This window comes from Astyanax mexicanus, chromosome 3, assembly GCF_023375975.1.
Source record: "Astyanax mexicanus isolate ESR-SI-001 chromosome 3, AstMex3_surface, whole genome shotgun sequence".
In the NCBI taxonomy this organism is placed as follows: domain Eukaryota; kingdom Metazoa; phylum Chordata; class Actinopteri; order Characiformes; family Acestrorhamphidae; genus Astyanax; species Astyanax mexicanus.
In genome coordinates, this window is record NC_064410.1 from 36,434,012 (window position 1) to 36,452,683 (window position 18,672).

Below are 18,672 nucleotides of genomic sequence, written 5' to 3' on the forward strand. Positions count from 1 at the left end.
TTTTCAACTTAATTGACATCACTAATGTTGATAATGGTGTATTTCTATTGGTCCATTTATCATGAACTTTTCACAAATATATAAAGTACAACCTTTAGATTTACAGTGTCAAAACGTTTTTGTCATGTGTTCCTTTATATAACGTATATTTCAAATAATAATGATCTTGACGACAAACAAAATTATAAAATAAAAAGAAGACAGAAATACACATTAAAATGCTTTCAAATACAAAATGAAGGAATTTAAAAACAATAACTGCCGTAAATTATACAAATACAAGTTTGTAAATAATTAAAGATTATCAGCTAACAAACTCCTGATTAGTCATATAAACATCTCTCTTGGCTCTCAGTGCCTACAATAGTCATCACAGTGTGTGAAGAAGTGGGAGAGGTGTTAGAAGTGGAAATCAAAAGTGGTTTGTTTTCGTGCCTTGTTTACGTTTTTGTGCATTTTTTTTCCCCTCGTTCTGTACCCCTTATATCACTTTAAAGCATGATAGGTTTAGTGCTCTGTTGCGAGCTGCGTCCGTTGGCACTGACTGTTAGACACAAAGATAAGAGTGTGTGGGTGGTTTGTGTGTGAGTGCCTGCGTGAGTTACTGAGCATCTAATGGAACCTTTTGTTGCCTCGGCTGATGGTTGTGGTGAATCTGAGCGAGTGAGTGAGTGAGTGCTGAGAAGATTTGAACATACAGTTACACATGTTTGGGTGGAAGTGAGTGGGAGTCAGAACCATGAAAAACTTGTGTACCCAACAGAATCACAGAATCTAATCAGCAGCGGCTTCCTGCTGTTTCTCAGGCTTCTTAGGGACTGCCACCAGGGGAATATCCTCCTGGCTCTTGAGTTGATGCAGAACAAGTTTCCAGCCAAACTGGAAGTGCTTTCAATCGCTCGGAATGAGGCCTCGAAATAGACACGGCTATATTTGGGCTTGATCTTTGGCCTGAACATGTACTGTAAACATAAAAGAAGTTAAGTTTAATTCTGGAAATGCTGAAAATACTATATGTTCTGCAATTATGAGCGTGAAGAAATTAATAGAAATTCATTTTCATTTTTGTCATTTTTTGACATAAATTTGATTAAATAATTGTCATGATTTAGAGGACAAATAAAAGTGTCTTAACATTTCCTGAAATATTTTATAATATTTATAAGTTTTGTTACTTAGACATTTTAGCTGCGGTCCAATCTGAAGGGAGCTGCCTAGGTAGTCATTGCCTTCAAAGGCAGCTCCCTCGTTCGGCAGCATTTTCACCCATAAGGGATCTTATAAGGCAGCGCGTTCGGGACACGCTCTGGAGTCAGCATACGTCATCGCGTCTAGCGCGCTGTGCCCGTGAGCTTGTTTATAAATAACTAAAGTTAATGATCACTTACCTCGGGATAAATCTCAATGCAGCGGCAGCTATTTCTCTTTTACTCATCCAAATATTACAGATATTTAAATATTCATGATTTACTTTAATTATACACTTTTCCTCACTTCATTCTCAGAGTATGGTCAGTTTTATGTATGCATTTATTTTATTTTTGATTAGATGCTTTGTAGAAATGCATGAGTAATGAAACCATAATATAATAAATATTTAGTATGAGCCAGAGCTAAATTATCAAACTAAGCTACGTTTCACACAATAGTACATTCATACACAGTCAGCTAATTTTTATTATATCTTTATCTTTTAGTTGCATAAAACACATGATTCATAAACTTTATTTTTTTTTTATTTACCCATACCCACTAGTTGAGATGTGATACTACAATAAGCATAGTGACAATAAACACACAGCAAGCAAAAATAATAATGTTAAGAGAGAAAACTTTATTACATTCAAAGAAAAAATATATATATTCATAAAGGGAGCTAACGCTGCCTCCAGCCGGTCTGACCAGAGTTCACCTTCCCCGGCCCACGTTCATCCCTGTGGAAAAAATAAATCTGAATTAGTAACAGCGGTTTATAGAGAACACGCTCATAATTCCACTATTTACACATTAAATCACTCAGTTACAGGTAACTCTAGTTATTCCCTCTAACAATTAAACTATTTACACATTAAATCACTGAATTACAGGTTATTCTACAGTGTTACACTATTTACACAGTAAATCACTTAGTTATACGTAACAGTGACTTAAAACAGTTAAAACTTTTTACACTGGACGGCCAGGGTGTCTTTGTTTCCTAGCGGGGGTTTCCTCAGCGCTGCAGCCGCGTTTGGTACTCTGTAAGTCGGCTAGATGCGTGTTAGCTTACCCGGTAAATTAGCGCGATAAGCTAACGGTAGCTTCCGCCGGTCAGGTCTTACATTAAATGAAGTACAGGCGAAAACAACGATGGAAAACAACTTAAAACAGTCTAAAATATGCTAGTTTGATAAACCCACGCAGCGGTGAGTGGAAATACAGGAGGGAATTACTCACATTTGTACAGAAACTCCCTCGCAGTGCCGGCTCCGTCCGCCATGTTTTTAAATCTGAGCGCTGGAACTCTGAGCTGGTGAAATGCATCATGGGATTGCCTTCGCCGTGAAGGATACATCTCACGCTGCCTTCAGAATCGGGGTAAAATAAGGCAGCTGCCCAGGTAGGCAGCACATGCCACCTTCCGAATGGGACAGTCCTTTTCTCGGGAGCGCGCCTATGCTGCCTGAAAATGCTGCCTAGTTGGGCAGCTCCCTTCAGATTGGACCGCAGCTTATATCTGATGGCAAAATTTGACTTCTTTTGTTTTGAAAATAACATTTATTTACATAAGAACCTTTTTATTAAAAGCAAAAGCACAATGTAAGTCTTGTAATAGTGATATAAGCTCTCTGAGTGTTGTTCTTGACATGACAACACATTAAGTTGATAACCATTATCTGATACTTCCTTGTTGTTGCTTAACAATGCTTCTGAAGATGAATGATCGTTTGTCTTTGTTTGTGAACAGTATAATTAAACGGGGTTCTGAAGTAGCTCCATTTATCATGCAGTTTCAGCTCTGCTTCTGAATGTCTGTGACATGTGTCCAGCCCCTAGGCCAAGTCGAGGTGATGTTATCATCCTCCATCCTGTCCAGGGACTCTGCAGGATGTTGATCGTCTGCCTCAGTGTCTGAACGGCACTCTGTTTTTTCCCACAATCCCCCTTTTCCACGTCCAGTTGCCCTCCCACTTAGGGTCTAGAGGTTTAGTTGGAGGTGACGCTATATCCGCCTAGCCTAGTCTGGCCTTACCCCCACTCCCGACCCCCTCCTGCACTCATTCTTTTCTCTCCTTGTCCCTGCAGGATGGGAGGGATCGAGCTGGGCTTTGTCACGTGTGGGTGACCGGCCTGGACAATAAGAACACTGTAGAGCTGTTTTTTTCCCTCCCCAGCAGAGTCGCCTATAGTTCTTTCTGCTGGATTGGAGGAGAGATTTGGGTGGGAAGGGGCCGGGACGATCCGTATCCCGTTTCTCCCGCAGCTCTGTGCGGCTCAATAGACCAGTGTCCGTGGTGAGAAAGCCTGGCTGTCTCGCCCCGGTGGATTGTTCGCTCGAGTTTCGGCTCACAATGACGATGACTGAGTGAATTTTCTCCTCTGCCAGGCAGAGCTGGGGCATGGCTAACTACAGGAGGTGTTACGATACGAATATGATTTTTTTTTTTTTTTTTCCTCTCAATTTCAGGTTTTGTGAGATGATATGCGGTGTGAATCGAATGCATTTACTTTTTATGCTATGCACATTTCCACACAATGCAAGCCTAGACTGTGCACGCACGCACGCACGCGCACACACGTCTCTTTTATTCAGAGAATGCTGCCAGGGCCTGAAGACGCTGGGATTTAACATGTCGAGATGTGCTGGTCACATGGTTTGCCTCCAAACACGGCTCTCATAGGAGTATTTATAGTCCGTGCTGGCTGGCTGGCTACTCCTTTGATTCACTGCATCCAAAAATATTCTCTGGCCTTCCCCTGCAGACAGCTTTTTCTCATCCCCACCAACTTCCCACTGTATACCAAATACAGAAGTGGGCAGTGAGGGGTGGAACATGATCTGGAAAGGGAGAATAAAAAGGAACTGTGGCATTATGCAAGTCTCCAAATCCCTGTAAAGCACAAGATAAAACTGTATATTTCTTCAGCTGTTGCTCTTTAGTATTGCACTGGATTTAGGTTTTATCCAATACAGTGAATAGGGCTTTGGTGACACTGTCAGTCACAATATATTTTTATATTATACAATGACTTTGTAGGTTTTGTGAAAATCCAGAGCTTTTAAGTTGTCTCTAACATGGCTTTTGTTGGCAAATTATTGCAGTGCAAATTTGATTCATGCGCTGGGATGAGTTGTTTTTTCCTGTGAGAAAATAAAATCCAAGTATTAAACTTTGTGTCTAACTTTTTAAATGTGATCACTCAAACCACACCAAGGGGTGGTCTGAGACCCATTCGAATCAAATGTGTCTTGGTTGTTTATACACTTGCTTTGTGTATGCATCTTGGCCTCATCTGGAAGTAATTGCGATACTTAAGATGCATGAAGTGACCAGGTGTCAATGGGTTTAAGAATCTGGTGTAATTAGCTATCATGCTAATCGCTAACATAACCCTAAAATCCCCCAACTGTGAACAATATGGGACTTTTGGTAATCAAAAAAATCTGTACAGCTCCAGTCATGACAATTTTGTAAGATAACACCAACTCTGGCTTTTAAAATAGCCACTGTCTAAAGGTGTGTAGTGTATTACTCAACCGAAGACAGAGCTCATGATCCTGAATATGCTGTTAAATGCATGGCATTTTCAATCATTCATTTTCATTAACAAAATGAAAGCCTGAATTAAAAAAAAAAAAAAAGAATGAGAATGTGGTTGAAGGTACAGACAGTATTCTACTTCTACAGTATAGCTTCTACAGCTTCTGGACTCCATCCATTCACACTGTAAAAGAGCTCTACAGATCAGCTTACGCCAACACAGAGGAGTGTCTGGCTCGGTGGGTGGTGGGTGTGTGCATGTGTGTGAGAGTGAGTGAGTGAGTGAGCATGGTAGAGAGAGAGAGAGAGAGGGGAAGTCTGTGAGAGTCTCCACAGCAGTGTCTGAATTGTTTTCTCCTCCGTCGCATCCCTGATGTCGCATGTCTGTCATGTTCATAGGTGATGGTTTTTCTCTTTCTTCCTCGTTCTCCTTTACTCTTCACTCCGTCACTCAGGCGAACATTCAGATTCAAAGGCATCGTCTAGCCTCAGGAATTTCTGGAATGAGCAATGAGACTGACAGTGTGGCCTAAAAAAAATACTTAGAATTTTTGGATTGAGATTGGCTTGAAGCTTTTTTTAGCCATCTTAAATTAAGTATTAATTTTACATATATACTTGATTCTTTTGATTCCAGACTTACATATCTTAAATTAGTGCATTTGTACTTGTTTGTTTACAATAAATAATACATTAAGCCTTGTTTACCTTTTAACCTTTTAATGCTTTTGCTCTAGGGTTAGAGTGGATTTTTACACTGGATGGCAATGAAGAATGAGGTTAGGTCAATTACATAATTAGCTTTTTGCCACCCACAGATTGTGAAACATGCAGCACATGCCTTACAGAGTGTGTACCAAGATGGGTGTGTTTTGTGCCTGAGAATTGTACACAACGTGACACACATTATTAATGTCCTTAACAGTTTTAGTGTCTGGATGTAGATTCATAATTATTAGTGCCTTCCTGGCAACTGTGGGACTTCCATTCTAGTGTCAAATTAGTTACTGAAAAATGTATTATAGGCATTTAATAATCGGTTACTTACCTAAACCTAATATGAATGTAGCCTCAGTGATTACTGTAGGATTTGCCTTTGGAAAGCTTCCAGGTGACGAATTGTATAAGGTATTTTTTACACAGCCTATTAAACCTTTTACAGGAAATCCATATGATGCATATTATTTATTTATTTATTTATTATTATTATTATTATTATTATTATTATTATTACATACGTACTTGTGTGGCAACTCCTTAAAAGTTAATCACAGGTTCTGCGTGTAAAATTCACCACCACACCTTCCGAAAGAATCTCCCTTCTTGCTTTATTGCATTGTTTTCACGTCAGCCTTAATCAGGCTAAAACAAAACACACGACACATGTATGACCCCATGTCCTGACACCGTATAAAAACCCATCTGTGTGCCACAAAGAGCCCTGCTTTGTAAACAAACTGTGGATCAGCATATCTCAGCCTGGCTCTTTGAGATAAGGCTGATAGATGGTGCGGAGGGGAGCTCTCCTTACACTTTAATTATGGCCTGCCCCGGAACAGGAGTGCCCCACTGAATAAAAGAGAAGAGGAAGGGAACAGGAGGAGGAGTGTTTGGAGGAGGACTGAAAGCAGAGAGGAAGGGGTTTGCAGTGATGGGGGAAAAGCGAGTGATTAGGAGAGGTTAAATCCAGGTTACAGCCTGAACTCCACCCGCCACTCGCTTTGAACCAGAGGGATGGACAAGAGCCCAGAGGAACAGCTGGATATACTCTTTTTCTTTCTTTCTCTCTTTCCCTCACAGCCCTGTCCTATCGCTCTGTTTGTGGTCTCTCTTCAGGTTTCAAGTTTAACATTTAACAGTATCATTATATCAGACTGTTTATAGACTTTATAGAGGAAGTGTTATTTGCGTTTTAAACCAGATCTTAAAAAGGACACTTTGCACATGCAGAACAGAACAAGCATTTAAAGTAAAAAAGGCACGTGTTCTGTTTAATGTGACTCAGGTTAAGACGTTTTCACAAGTGTTGTCCTGTCCTGTCTGCTTCATCAAAGTTACATAGTTCAGTAGCATGATGGAGATGATATTCTCCCATATACAAGTTATTTGTTAGTTCAATACTTATAAATGCTATACATATTTATACATTTATAAATGCCCTAAATTTCCTACGGGATAAATAAAGTATCTGTCTGTCTCTGTCTGAATGACAGGAAGACATGTCAGGGCTTGCTGATACGGTCTCTGATGATCAGATGGATTTGTTGGAGACTGTATGCCTCATCCCTTTTCAAAGGTGAAAATGAACTAGGGTGGTTTAACTAGGCTAAAAGAGCTGGTAGACTTATACTTAAATGACTAAGTGTGTGAATGTAATGTGTGAGTGCACACAGAGCATAAGACCTGCCCCCTAAGCCAATGTGAGACTTTCAAAAGTGGAAGGTGCATCAATAATGCAGTTTTAATTCTCTGTGTACAGTTTCAAGAGTTCTTTTTTTTTTTTAATATTTGTTAATATTTGCTAATATTTGCTTGAGAGGCTCCCAAATAACCCACATCTCTTGTAAGCCCAATCTCTTCATTTTCTTCTTTTTCATTTTCATATTATTTTGATTGACTCCATCTTTCCTGGCAGTTTGAAGTCTTTAACTCTTTCCCGAAAACCAAAGTGGAAAACCAGCAGTCGGATTTGGTCATTGGCCTCTCTGCGGCTTTACAGAGGATGTTTTTTTTCTTTCTTTCTTTTTTTCTTTTCATCCATGCATTTATGTCATCCTCCTGTGAGTCAGCAGAGGAGAGGTGACGCTATGCAGTTGGTAGAATGACTCTTTATTTTTGTGGAAATGAGATGAGTGATGTGGTTTTGGGTTTAAGCCTGTGTCCTTGTTTCCTTTCAGTGTGTTTTCGTTCGTGCTGAAGTGATGATGACTTGGGGATGAGACCCGTTTATGAGGGGAAGTCTGCCCTAATCATCTTGGGGAAGTGGAGGGGGGGGGGTGATTTGTCCGGCTGTGTGTGCGGTTGTACAGAGGTTTGGAGGGGGCCTGGTCCACTAATTGGACAGAAAAGATTGGCGAGACTTGAATAGGGAGTGTGTCATAGTGTGTGCGTGCGTGTGTGTGTGTATTTGACGGTCACATGCACCGTTTAACGATGGAGCCAGTGATGGAGGTCCAGCCCTGACCACCTGGAGAGAGCATTCCTTCTAATCATAGTCATTTAATAAAGCAGCTGAGGAAGGGAATTAAAGAGTCCCCCGCAAGGCAGGACTGTGTTTTAAGCTCCCACAGTGCGCTCACCCTGCAAACCTGGCGTCTGAGTGGGCCGGCCACTGGTCTGCAGCGAGGTGAGACATGAATCTGGGTGAATGTGTTTTACATTTTGACTTAGAAAAGCATGTGTGTGTGCTTAAAGATTTGGGGACTTCAGAGATTTGGGCTCTGGTTTGTTTTAAGGGGTCTATCTCTGATATTTGGACAATTTCTGTCCAAATGTTTGAGGACAGATTTTCTAGTGAATAAGGTCCACCAATCACTGATAGAGCTTATATAATCTCTGCCCAAAATCAAGTGTGGTTTAGAGGGCTATAAAACCCCCAGAATTGACCATTGAGCAGCAGATCTTTTGTAGTGCATCTCTGGTATGAATTAACTCTATCCAGAACATTTGGGATTTTGAGAGTTGGTGCATCAAAATTAAAGGAGAACTGCGGTGTAAAATTGACTTTTGGTTGACTTTTTGGTTGATAAAAAGTACTTTTCTTTGTTGAATAGCACACCTCTGCCCTCCCACAGCTTTCTGAGATCCAGTAATTCTGTACTTTTTACCCAGCACTCTGTACAACAGTCGTTTCGGGGCATAAAACGCCAATAAAAACTCTTTTTACACCGATATCAATACTCATAGTAGCTTCACACCACCTTGCTCGAATCCGGAGAGCCCTGTCATTTAAAACGAGGCATTACTAACTTAAAAAGTGCACAAGAAGCTTATTAAAAAACCCTGTTTACATCCCGTGCCGCTAGCTTTCAGCTCCGTGCGCCGTCATCATTGTACTGAAAGACCTGGTATTGACAGACAAATATACAGAGACTCCACATAGCATAGCAGCCAACGTGCTTCTTGTGCACGTTTTAAGTAATTTAGTTTTTTTAATGTCAGGGCTTTCTGGATTTTAGCAAGGAGGTGTGGAGCAACTTTAAGCCTGAATAATGATGTAAAAAGTTACTTATCTGGGCAAAATATGCCTCAATACAGCCGTTGTACAGAGTGCTGGGCAAAAAGCACAAAATTACTGTGTCTTAGAACGAAGCTGTAGGAGAGGGGAGGTGGGCTATTCAACAAAGGGAAGAAAACTTCTGGAAACACTGTACAAGGCACAGACAATCAGAGGAGACTGTAGTCAGGTATGAGACAAGGTCGAAGCGTACAGTCATCTGCGCTTTAGTTCTTTTCTCTGGCAGTTCGGGTCCCTGCCTTCAATAGCACAGCAACCTCAGGCAAAGGCAGGCGGAGTGGTGGACGAGCAGATGAAAGGAGGGGAAAAAGAAGCGCTTGATTTCCTTTTTTTGCGGTCCCCCTGCCTGCGCCGCTGTAATCCCGCAGGTGAGAAGTGTAGCAGGAAAGGAGTGTGTGAGTGGTGTTAACAGCATTAGGAATAATTTAGCTGATGATTGATGTCTGCATGTGCTCTGTGTTAAGCTGACTCCACACACACACAGTAACTGTTTTCATAGTAACTGGAGTGGCAGCGGCAGCAACAGCAGCAGAGCAGTGGTGAACACTTGTAGAGGTGTGTGTGTGTGTGTGTGTGTGTGTGTGTGTGTGTGTGTGCGCGTGTTGGGGGGGGGGGGGGGGCAGTGGTTATGAAAAAGATTGTCAGTTTGTCTGCTGGAGTTTAAGAAATGTTATGACTTGTGTTATTCTGGTTCTATCGCTCTCTTCTATCTGCCTTTTGCTGTCTTTTGCTTACTATTGTTGCTTTACTCATTCTAATATTTCTATTTCTCTCTTATTTCTTTCTCATTTTCTCTTTTTCTTTGTTAAGTCTCTGGATTTCTTACTCGCGTCTCTCATTCTTAACTTCTGTTTTAGACTCTTGTGTTTCTTCACTAAGTCTCGCTTGTTCTTAATTTCTTTCCATCTTTTTCATTCTTTTTTTCACTCTCTTGCTATGGCTTTTTCTTTCGGTCTGTTTTTCTCTTCGCACTTCTTTTCTATTTCAGTCGCTCATGTTCTCACTCTCTCTTGCTTCTTTTCTTTTTTTCTTTCATTCTCTTTCAATCTCTCTCTCATTTACATTTTAAGTCTCACTTGTTCTCTCTGTATCACTTTCTCCCTCATTCTCTTTTTAAGACACATTTACTTTCTTGTTTTCTCTCTTTCATTTTCTCAAATTCTATTTCAGTCTCTTGTTCCTGCACTAAGTCTCGCTTGTTTTTAATTTCTTTACGTCTTTTTCATTCTTTTTTCACTCTCTTGCTATGGCTTTTTCTTTCAGTCTCTTTTTCTTTTTACACTTTCTTCTTTTCTATTTCAGTCGCTCATGTTGTCACTCTTTCTTGCTCTTTTTCTCTTTTTCTTGCATTTTCATTCTCTTTTAATGTATATCTGTTTCTTCACTCTTACTTTCTGTCATTTTTTTCATTGACGTGTCGTTTTGTTTTTTTCACGGTCACTTTTTCTCATTCACCTTTTTAAGTCTCTTGTTTTCTTTTTGTCTTGCTTTCTCTCTCTGTTTCTCGTTCTGTCATTCTTCCTTTCATTCTTTCTTTTTGTCAATCTTGTGCCCTTTGACTCTTGTTCTTTTTCAGTCTCACACTCATTCACACACACAGTCTGGTGCCTCAGTTCTTGAGTCTGACCGTGTACAGGCAGTTGTGTACATACGCTAAAGGCCGGAGCGCTGATAAGAATGTGTGTGTGTGTGTGTGTGTGTGTGTGTGTGTGTGTGTGTGTGTGTGTTTCTAATGCACTGGGTCAAGTGTAAGCTCTCTCACAGGACTCCCTCCATTAGCCACTGAGTGCAGGGTGACTTAGACAAGCTGTAGCTTTTAGAGAGAGAGCGAGTGAAAGAGAGGGAGAGAAAGAGAGCACGCGAGTGAGTGAGTGAGTGAACAGTCATCTCTGTGTGAGTGTGACTCTCGAGTTGTACAGAACAGGCTGCTGAACGCAGTTCTGACAGCTGGATTCAGGTCAGGCTCACGCTGCCACATTGGAAAGCCCTAATGGACTGCTGTGAGCTTGTTTTATTTATTTATTATTTTTCTTCCCTCCTCTATCATGCATGACTTTCAGCCATGGCATATAGGTAGTGTGTTAGAGTTCAGTGGTTAGTTCAGAGTGGTAAATGTTAAGAGTGTATGAGTTTCAATATGTTGAAAAAAGAAAAATAATGCGACCTGTGTCGACACTCATTCACTGTGTTTAATGGAATTTACAAAACTACACATCTGCTTACATCTGTAAATGTAGAGTGGGGAGGCTCGAGTAGGGCTGCATGATTTATCGTTTAAGCATTGTCATCGCGATGTGTGCATGGGAAATGCTCACATTGCAGGACTTGAGATGTTGCCTAAGGCAATTAAATCAAACATGTCATGTTGCAATGTTTAGTGCTCTGCACTGACTCAGCCCTTGATCGGTCTGGACACGAGACAGCTCATGGCTGGTGACTTCACAGGTCCTGCATTGTTTAAATATTGTGCAGCCCTAGGCTGGAGTTTTTCTTAAGAAATTTTAGGGATGCACAGAATATTTGGCAGAAATTTTGCAGTTTTTCTGAGTTTAGCAAAATAAATGAAAAGACAAAGTAATTCATTCCAAACAATGTAGTGTGGCACCCACTTTCCCCTTCACCAGCTGTGTTTTGTGTTGGAAAGAAGCCAAAAAGCGGACTAACAGTTTGTAAACGGCAGGTTTAAGTTCATTTTTCCGCTCTACTCAAACTAAATAAAGCGTTCAGCATGACTTATCATTCTTGGTGTCTTTTTGCTATAGTAATGTTAGCTGAGCTTTCTCTATTATTATTTCTCTACTCTTGCTTGATATTTAGCGGCTTCTTTAAAACTGCTGTGTAACTTGTGTGGTCGTGATTGATGAAGGGAAGTCTGGCACCTTCAACAGTTGTTTGGATTTGGCTGGATTAAATGGTGTGTTATATTCAGCTGCAGAAATTGCCTGTCTGTGTGTGTCTGTGTCCGCGCTGGTCTGCATAATGTAATGTCAGTAGGAGAGCGACAGTCTCTGGAGTGCGAGCTCCTCCACTCATCTTCCCTCAGGAGGGCGGACCTTCCGGAAGCGCTGCTTGTATGGGTGTGCTTTTGTCTTCAGGCTCCCGAGCCGCATTTTTGCTCTCTGGCCGCACATCAAGAACCTATCACAGCCTGTCTGCTCATTGACTCGCCTGCAGGACACACACACACACACACACACACACACACACACACACACACACACACACACACACACACACACACACACACACACAGCAGTCTTGTACCCGGCTGTGTGACAGTAGCCCAGGAGACAGTGCTGCACAGGAATGAGAATGAATAATCAGTGCACACGTTCCAAACAGCAGCAGGAGAACTGATGATGAGGTTTCCCTTTCATGCTAATAAGAACGTGACTGCACATTTTTTAATGGAGTGTGTGTCTCTGCGGGCTTCTCAGGGTGGGTAGCAGGCATTGATTCTGTGAGTGTGTTTGGTGTGCATGTGTTCTGCTACATGATTTTTTATTTTTTGGACCTGATTGTCAGTCTGTACGAGTCTGGTGCTAGACAGTAGGTTTCAGAGGGGTCACAGTGTACCAAACATGCTTTATTTTTTCAATTATTTAGTGACCTAACCGTGGATGTAACCTAATGGTGTGTACAGGTTCCATAAAGAACCAATGAAAAGCAAGAGCATGAAGAATGAAGTAGCTAGAGGCGGCATTGCAAACATACGAATTGTTATTGCAAAAACATGCCCCATCAACCAAGACTGCTATGCAGAGATCTATTTTTATTCAAGTCTGGGTCTCTAGTTCTATATACAAGTGCTCTATCAAAAAAGTGACTTAAGTAGAAGTTGAAGAGTTTTTTAAGCTCTTCACCTAAATGAAAGTATTAAAGTATTTATCTTATTTTGTACTTAAGTGTTGCTTATAACTTAATTTGTTTTAACATGTAGTGCTTAAGTACTAGGGCTGCACTTTTTTTCACCGATATATATCACAATATTAAGTAATGCAGTGCCTCTGATGTCATCAGCTCTGCCCCCACTGTGTGCTGTCTTGCGTCCGGACTAAACAAGACCCGAGTCTGAACCAAGCACTCAAAACCCGAGGAAAACGGCAAACAACAGTAAACGGCCCTTTAATCAGGCATTTAAATGGCTTTTTAAAAGTGGAAATATCTGTGCAAAACTGTGCTGAACCAAGGCACACAGCTTTCCACACGTGCGTTTACAAGCACGTGCCCGGCCATGTGAATGAAGGCATGCGGTTACCTCGTGTTTACTCCTTCATTGCTATAAATCTCTGCTGCTATGGGACACTTTCCTTGAACTTTGTCACAGCTAAATAAAAACATATGTTGTTACACACCTGATCTTGCTCCTTGGGGGACTTCCTGGAGGAAGTGGGGGCCCAATTCCTTTCTTTTTTTTTTTATTGTAGCCGAAGGGCCTGCAGCTAACTAAAGGAGTCTTATCCGTCTAAGGACCTGTTAGTGTTAAGGTTGAATGGAAGAAGTGGTTGTATGGGGGAGAAGCTTGTGCATGTCCTGCATGAGGCTAGATTGATTTATCAAGATACAAATGGTGAGAAAATTATTAACAAAATAAATAAATGTGAGTAAAACATTAGAAATTGAACAATAAATAACTGACAAAACCTGGTCTGTAAGTGGTTATAAAGGTCTGTTTTGATGGATTACCCATGCCGACATTACACCAAACGATTTTTTAAAGTGAGAGTCGGGTTGCGGTCGTGTTCGCTCGATGGTTCAGTGTAAGGTGGTTAGGATTGAAGGTTTAAGCCAGTCTCATCCTGGTGTTCAATATTCTTATTTAATAGTTTTGAGTCTTGCCTCACGCAAATAGTGATTATTAACAATGTCAACAACCAATAGGAGAGCTAGGGGAATCCGCAAGGCAAGCGCGGGAACGTTTTAGGAATTGGACAGTTAAAAGTATGTGGCTTTTAAATGTAAGAGGGTGTCAAATTTAGTCTATTAAAAGTCTTCTCACAGTCTTTTTGAAGTCGTCTGGTTAGCGTCTGGCTCTCTGCTAAACTGGCTTGATGAAGCAGTAAGAGATGGTTTCATCCAGAGGAGAGCTCTCTATATCGAGTAGCTCACTGAAACAAGCAAATCCAGACTGGTCAGGGTTAAAATGTAGCTTTATGTGATGTGTATGCACACACAAACACACACACACACTCACTCACTTACTCACGCACACCTGCAGTGCTTTGGTGTTTTTATAAGGCCTGTCATCAGTTAGGAAACACGGCAGCGGCTGCTGCAGGGACAGGATGTTTTGGTGACCCCACAGGAAATGGAAGCCCTCGTGTAATTAAGGGGAACCTAGTGATTACCTTGTTGTTGTGGGTTGTATGTGTGTGTGTGCTCATACGGGCCTTCCTTATTCACCTCAATGCACAGTGTCAACACACCGTGGCTGTTAGATCTGCACAGTGTTGTGATATCAGTGTTGCACACAAAAACATAAAAACAACATATAAATAAATCAATCCTAATGAAGTCCTTGACTGTTCTATTTAGAGATCCACTGATAAGGGAATTGTGGGATAATATCCGATAATTTACAAAGATGTATCTGCTTTTTCCAGTACAATAACATTGTCAAAATGTATATTGCTTTTTTTGCTGCATACAAAGAAAAAAAATCATAATTCCTATTTTATAGTTCTCATTTTACATGACTATATCTAGCAGATTCACAGTTATATATACACTTAATACCAATTTATTACACTAATTATTGATACACAGAATACTTGGAATATTAGGATATGATGGGGGCAATATACATCTCTGGAAAAAAATAAGACCACTTTTGTTTCTTTAGCAGATTTCCTTGAAATGTAAAGTGCATTACAAATAAAATATATTAAAATGTATTATTAGTAATTAGTTTTTGAATCAGTTTCTCTGATTTTGCTATTTATATGTATATGTTTGAGTAAAATGATAATTGTTTTATTCTATGAACTACAGACAACGTTCTCCCAAATTCCAAATAAAAATGAAAAATTACTGAAATAACAAAGTTGCAGAGCTTTCAGGCATCAAATAATGCAAATTAAATAAGTTCATATTCATAAAGTTTTAAGAGTTCAAAAATCAACATATGGTGGAATAACCCTGGTTTTAATCAGTTTTTATGCCTCTTGGCATGTTCTCCTCCACCAGTCTTACACACTGCTTTTGGATAACTTTATGCCTGCCCTCCTGGTGCAAAAATTTAACATTGTAATTCATATTACGTGTAGTGCTCACCATGTCTGGAGTGTAATAACATGGATGAAACTATATCTTTTCACTTGCTTTCAGCCCAGAAGTGAAGTGTTCCGTGTAATAGCTGCTTATTAGCTACAATTAAAGTATAAATACAGACTCATTACTCATTTGTTACTGGGCTAATTGGCTTGCAAATGTTTGCAGTGGAAAACTGGGCTGGGCTGAAGAGAGAAAGTGGGCGTGATGTCAGATAGCAGCGCGACCGTTAGCCTGGTGGTAGATAAAGTGGAAGCGACAGAATGAAGTGTGTTCTGAAGCATGATATTGAAACGTAAAGTGAACCCTTCCATGAAACCATTACTGCAGACATGCAATTTAGTGCTCAGCGTACATATTGGGTCAATTTGTGAAATCTTATCCTTTGCCTAACCCTTCCTGAATTTAGATATTTATTTTATATTCCTCTCCTTCAATCTTTGTCTTGTTTGCTTGTTTCTTTTATATTGAGAGTGGCAGTTTAACAGAGATCTTTGGTTAAATCTTTTAATATGTATTGGGGAAAAAAAGCTTTTTTACTTTATTCTTTAAAGCAACATCAAAGCTATTAGATTGAGGTAAAATTGCTATGAAAGTTATTTTCATGGAATATTCTGGACTTTACTGTGGAACTTACTGAACAAAACTGTGGACATCTTTGCAACTAGTCATATTTGTTTTAAATATTTCTTAATATTTATGGCCCTATGGTTTCCCTTATATGGAGGACTTGTAGATGAATAAGAAGGATTCTGATTGGCTGTCCTGCATTGGGCCTCATCTGTGCTGAGAAAGTACAATGTGAGTGGGTGGGGTCTAAACTGCTAAGATGAGCATATTTGTAACTGAATGTAAACAATTTGCTTTGTGCCCTCAAAACACAGTTATTAAGCTATAATAAAAAAGGTCTCACTTTAATATTTTGTTGGACCGCCTTTAGCTTTGATTGTGTCACGTGTTTACTGTGGCATTGTTTCGATATGCTTCTGTAATGTCACAAGATTTATTTAAATCCAGTGTTGCATTAATTTTTCACCAAGATCTTGCAGCAGCATTGATGATGATGGTAGAGTCTGACCACTGCACAAAACCTTCTCCAGTACATTCCAAAGATTCTCAATAAGGTTAAGGTCTGGACTCTGTGGTGAACTCTCTCAATCCATGTGTGAAAATGATGATCTCATGCTCTCTGAACCCTGAACTCTTTCACGATTCCAGCCCCATGAATCCTGGCAGTATCATCTTGGATTAAACCCGTGCCATCAGGGAAGAAAAAAAAAATCAGATCATTTGCAACTTTTTTGGACCAGGCAGTGTATTATATTTGTGTGGAACTTATGTAAATATTTGTGAGCAAATCGGTGTGAGTAAAAATGTTCTTTTGCAAAGCTTTCTCTCTCTCATTTGTATATGTATGTAATGGACCCTGAATTGCAGTTAGTGAGGGCAGAAATCGGCCCTTAAAACCTGATTTCCCGCCCTGCCTCCGGCTTGTGCTGAATTGAGCTGATTGCATTGAGAAACACTTGACAGAACGTGTGTCTGCACCTTAAGCAGCTGACATTAGTGCTGGCTTTTCTGCTGTTTTCTCAGGGATCAGTGGGGACCTGTGGAATAATCAATGCTGGATTATCTGATGGCACCTCCTGGGCTTCAGGGAGGTGGTCTAATCCGGCCCACTTATTATTACCATTGATTAGACAATGCGTGAGCGTGTGTGTGTACTTCTGTGTGTGTGTACTTCTGTGTGTGTGTACTTCTGTGTGTGTGTACTTCTGTGTGTGTGTACTTCTGTGTGTGTGTTTTAGTTTGAACTTGTCGGACTGCAGGTGGCTGGCTGGCTGGCTGGTTGGAGTGTGGGTAATTAGTGATGCCGCTGGTTGGGGATCTCCTTCAGTGCTGCTGCTGCTACTTTTTAAACACCTTTGATTAGCCTGATCAGAGTGGACGTGTTCTGCTTCTTTACTAATGTCAGAACATTTTACAGACCAAAAAGCATGGGCTAGCAGTGTGTAAACTGGTCATTAAAGGGACTATTTTGGAGCACCCACACCTATAGTTACAAGTATAAACTGTGAGATGTTATCTTGTGAGCGTGGATAAATACTGGTCAGTGTGCTCACGGCAAGGTGAAATAAATTGTATGAGTTTAAGCCAGGCCTGATTGTGGATAACAGATGGATGGTTTTTCAAAAGTTAATATTTTTATTTATCGTTTTTATATAAATGCTGAATGTTACTTAAAGTAATTGCAGAGTGCTCTCACAGCATGTCTTGTTTTAAAATAAAGAATCGTAAAAAACACTCTCCATCTCGCTCTCTCTCTCTCTCTCTCTCTCTCTCTCTGTCTATCTCTGCATCTCTGCCTCTCTTCCTCTCCTCCACCCACTCCTTAATGCACTATTGACTTATTTCAAGGCCATCTCTCTCTGTCTCCCTCCCCCTTCCTTCTTCCTGAGTTATTCCCACCCTGCTGTAAACTATTGTTTAAAGCAGTATTCTCTTTCTCTTGTGTTCTCTCTCTCCCTCTCCCTCTCGCTCTCTCCTGTTTTCTTTCTCGCTCTTTTTTCCTCTCATGCTTTTATTTTACACCTCTCTGTCACTCTTATTTGCCCTGTCTTTCATCCCATCACTCCTGTGTTGAATTTAATAGGAGTTTTTTTTAATTATTATTATTCTGTTGGCCTTCAGTAATACACACTTTTTTACAGAGCCTTGTTACAGACATATTAGCAGCTTTGCTACTGTTGAGTTTAGAAGGTAGATTACATTTATTTATACTGAACTATGGATTCAATCTCATATCCAAGCTGCAGTGGTGTTGATTTCCTTCAATAAAGCGCTTTTTTGTGTTTGATGCTTAAGCGCTCCCTAAAACTTTTACTCGGCAAGTTTTCCACAGTTTATTTATTTATTGACATTAATTTTGGTTTTCCTCCCTTTGAAAAATACATAGAAGCACCATAATTTTTCTTTATTAGTCATGATTAATCACAAACTTTTATTGAATGACTCCTTTTTGTTTAATGATGTTTATTACTCACAAGCCCTTATACTTATGTTTGAATGGTTGCTTTGATTACTTCTTTATAAGAGCGAGAGGGAGACAAATGAGTAAATACATGAATAAATGAAAAAAACAAAAAAACAATTGAGCAATTAAGGTTTTGCTGTGAGACTGAGACTGAGGATGGGCTGACCTGTAAGAGGCTGTTGAGATGTTGGTGTGTATATGGATGGACAGAACAGCCTGTAGGAGAGCAAGAAACAGAGAGAGTTTATTGCTGGAGGAAAGCAAGCAAGCAAGCGAGTGAGTGCTTTGAGCACGTCTGAGGGAGTCATTCTCTTGGCGCCAGGTCACCCCCTCCATCCCCCCCCCAGTGTAGCTAGCATTTGTGTGTCTGGGCTGTAGCGTTGTGTCTG

At 40.4% G+C, this 18,672-nt stretch overlaps 1 protein-coding gene and 1 long non-coding RNA gene across 3 annotated transcripts in view; one reads left to right on the top strand and one right to left on the bottom strand.

Annotated features, from left to right (window-relative positions):
* The window catches only part of jarid2b (jumonji, AT rich interactive domain 2b), a 184,704-nt gene that overhangs the window by 30,754 nt on the left and 135,278 nt on the right, over positions 1 to 18,672 (top strand). The window lies entirely within an intron of this gene.
* On the bottom strand, positions 1,815 to 2,714 carry LOC125799522 (uncharacterized). Its single transcript, XR_007438505.1, has 2 exons — positions 2,437 to 2,714; positions 1,815 to 1,934 (listed from the first exon to the last, which is right to left on the bottom strand). It is a non-coding gene; the product is annotated as an uncharacterized LOC125799522 (long non-coding RNA).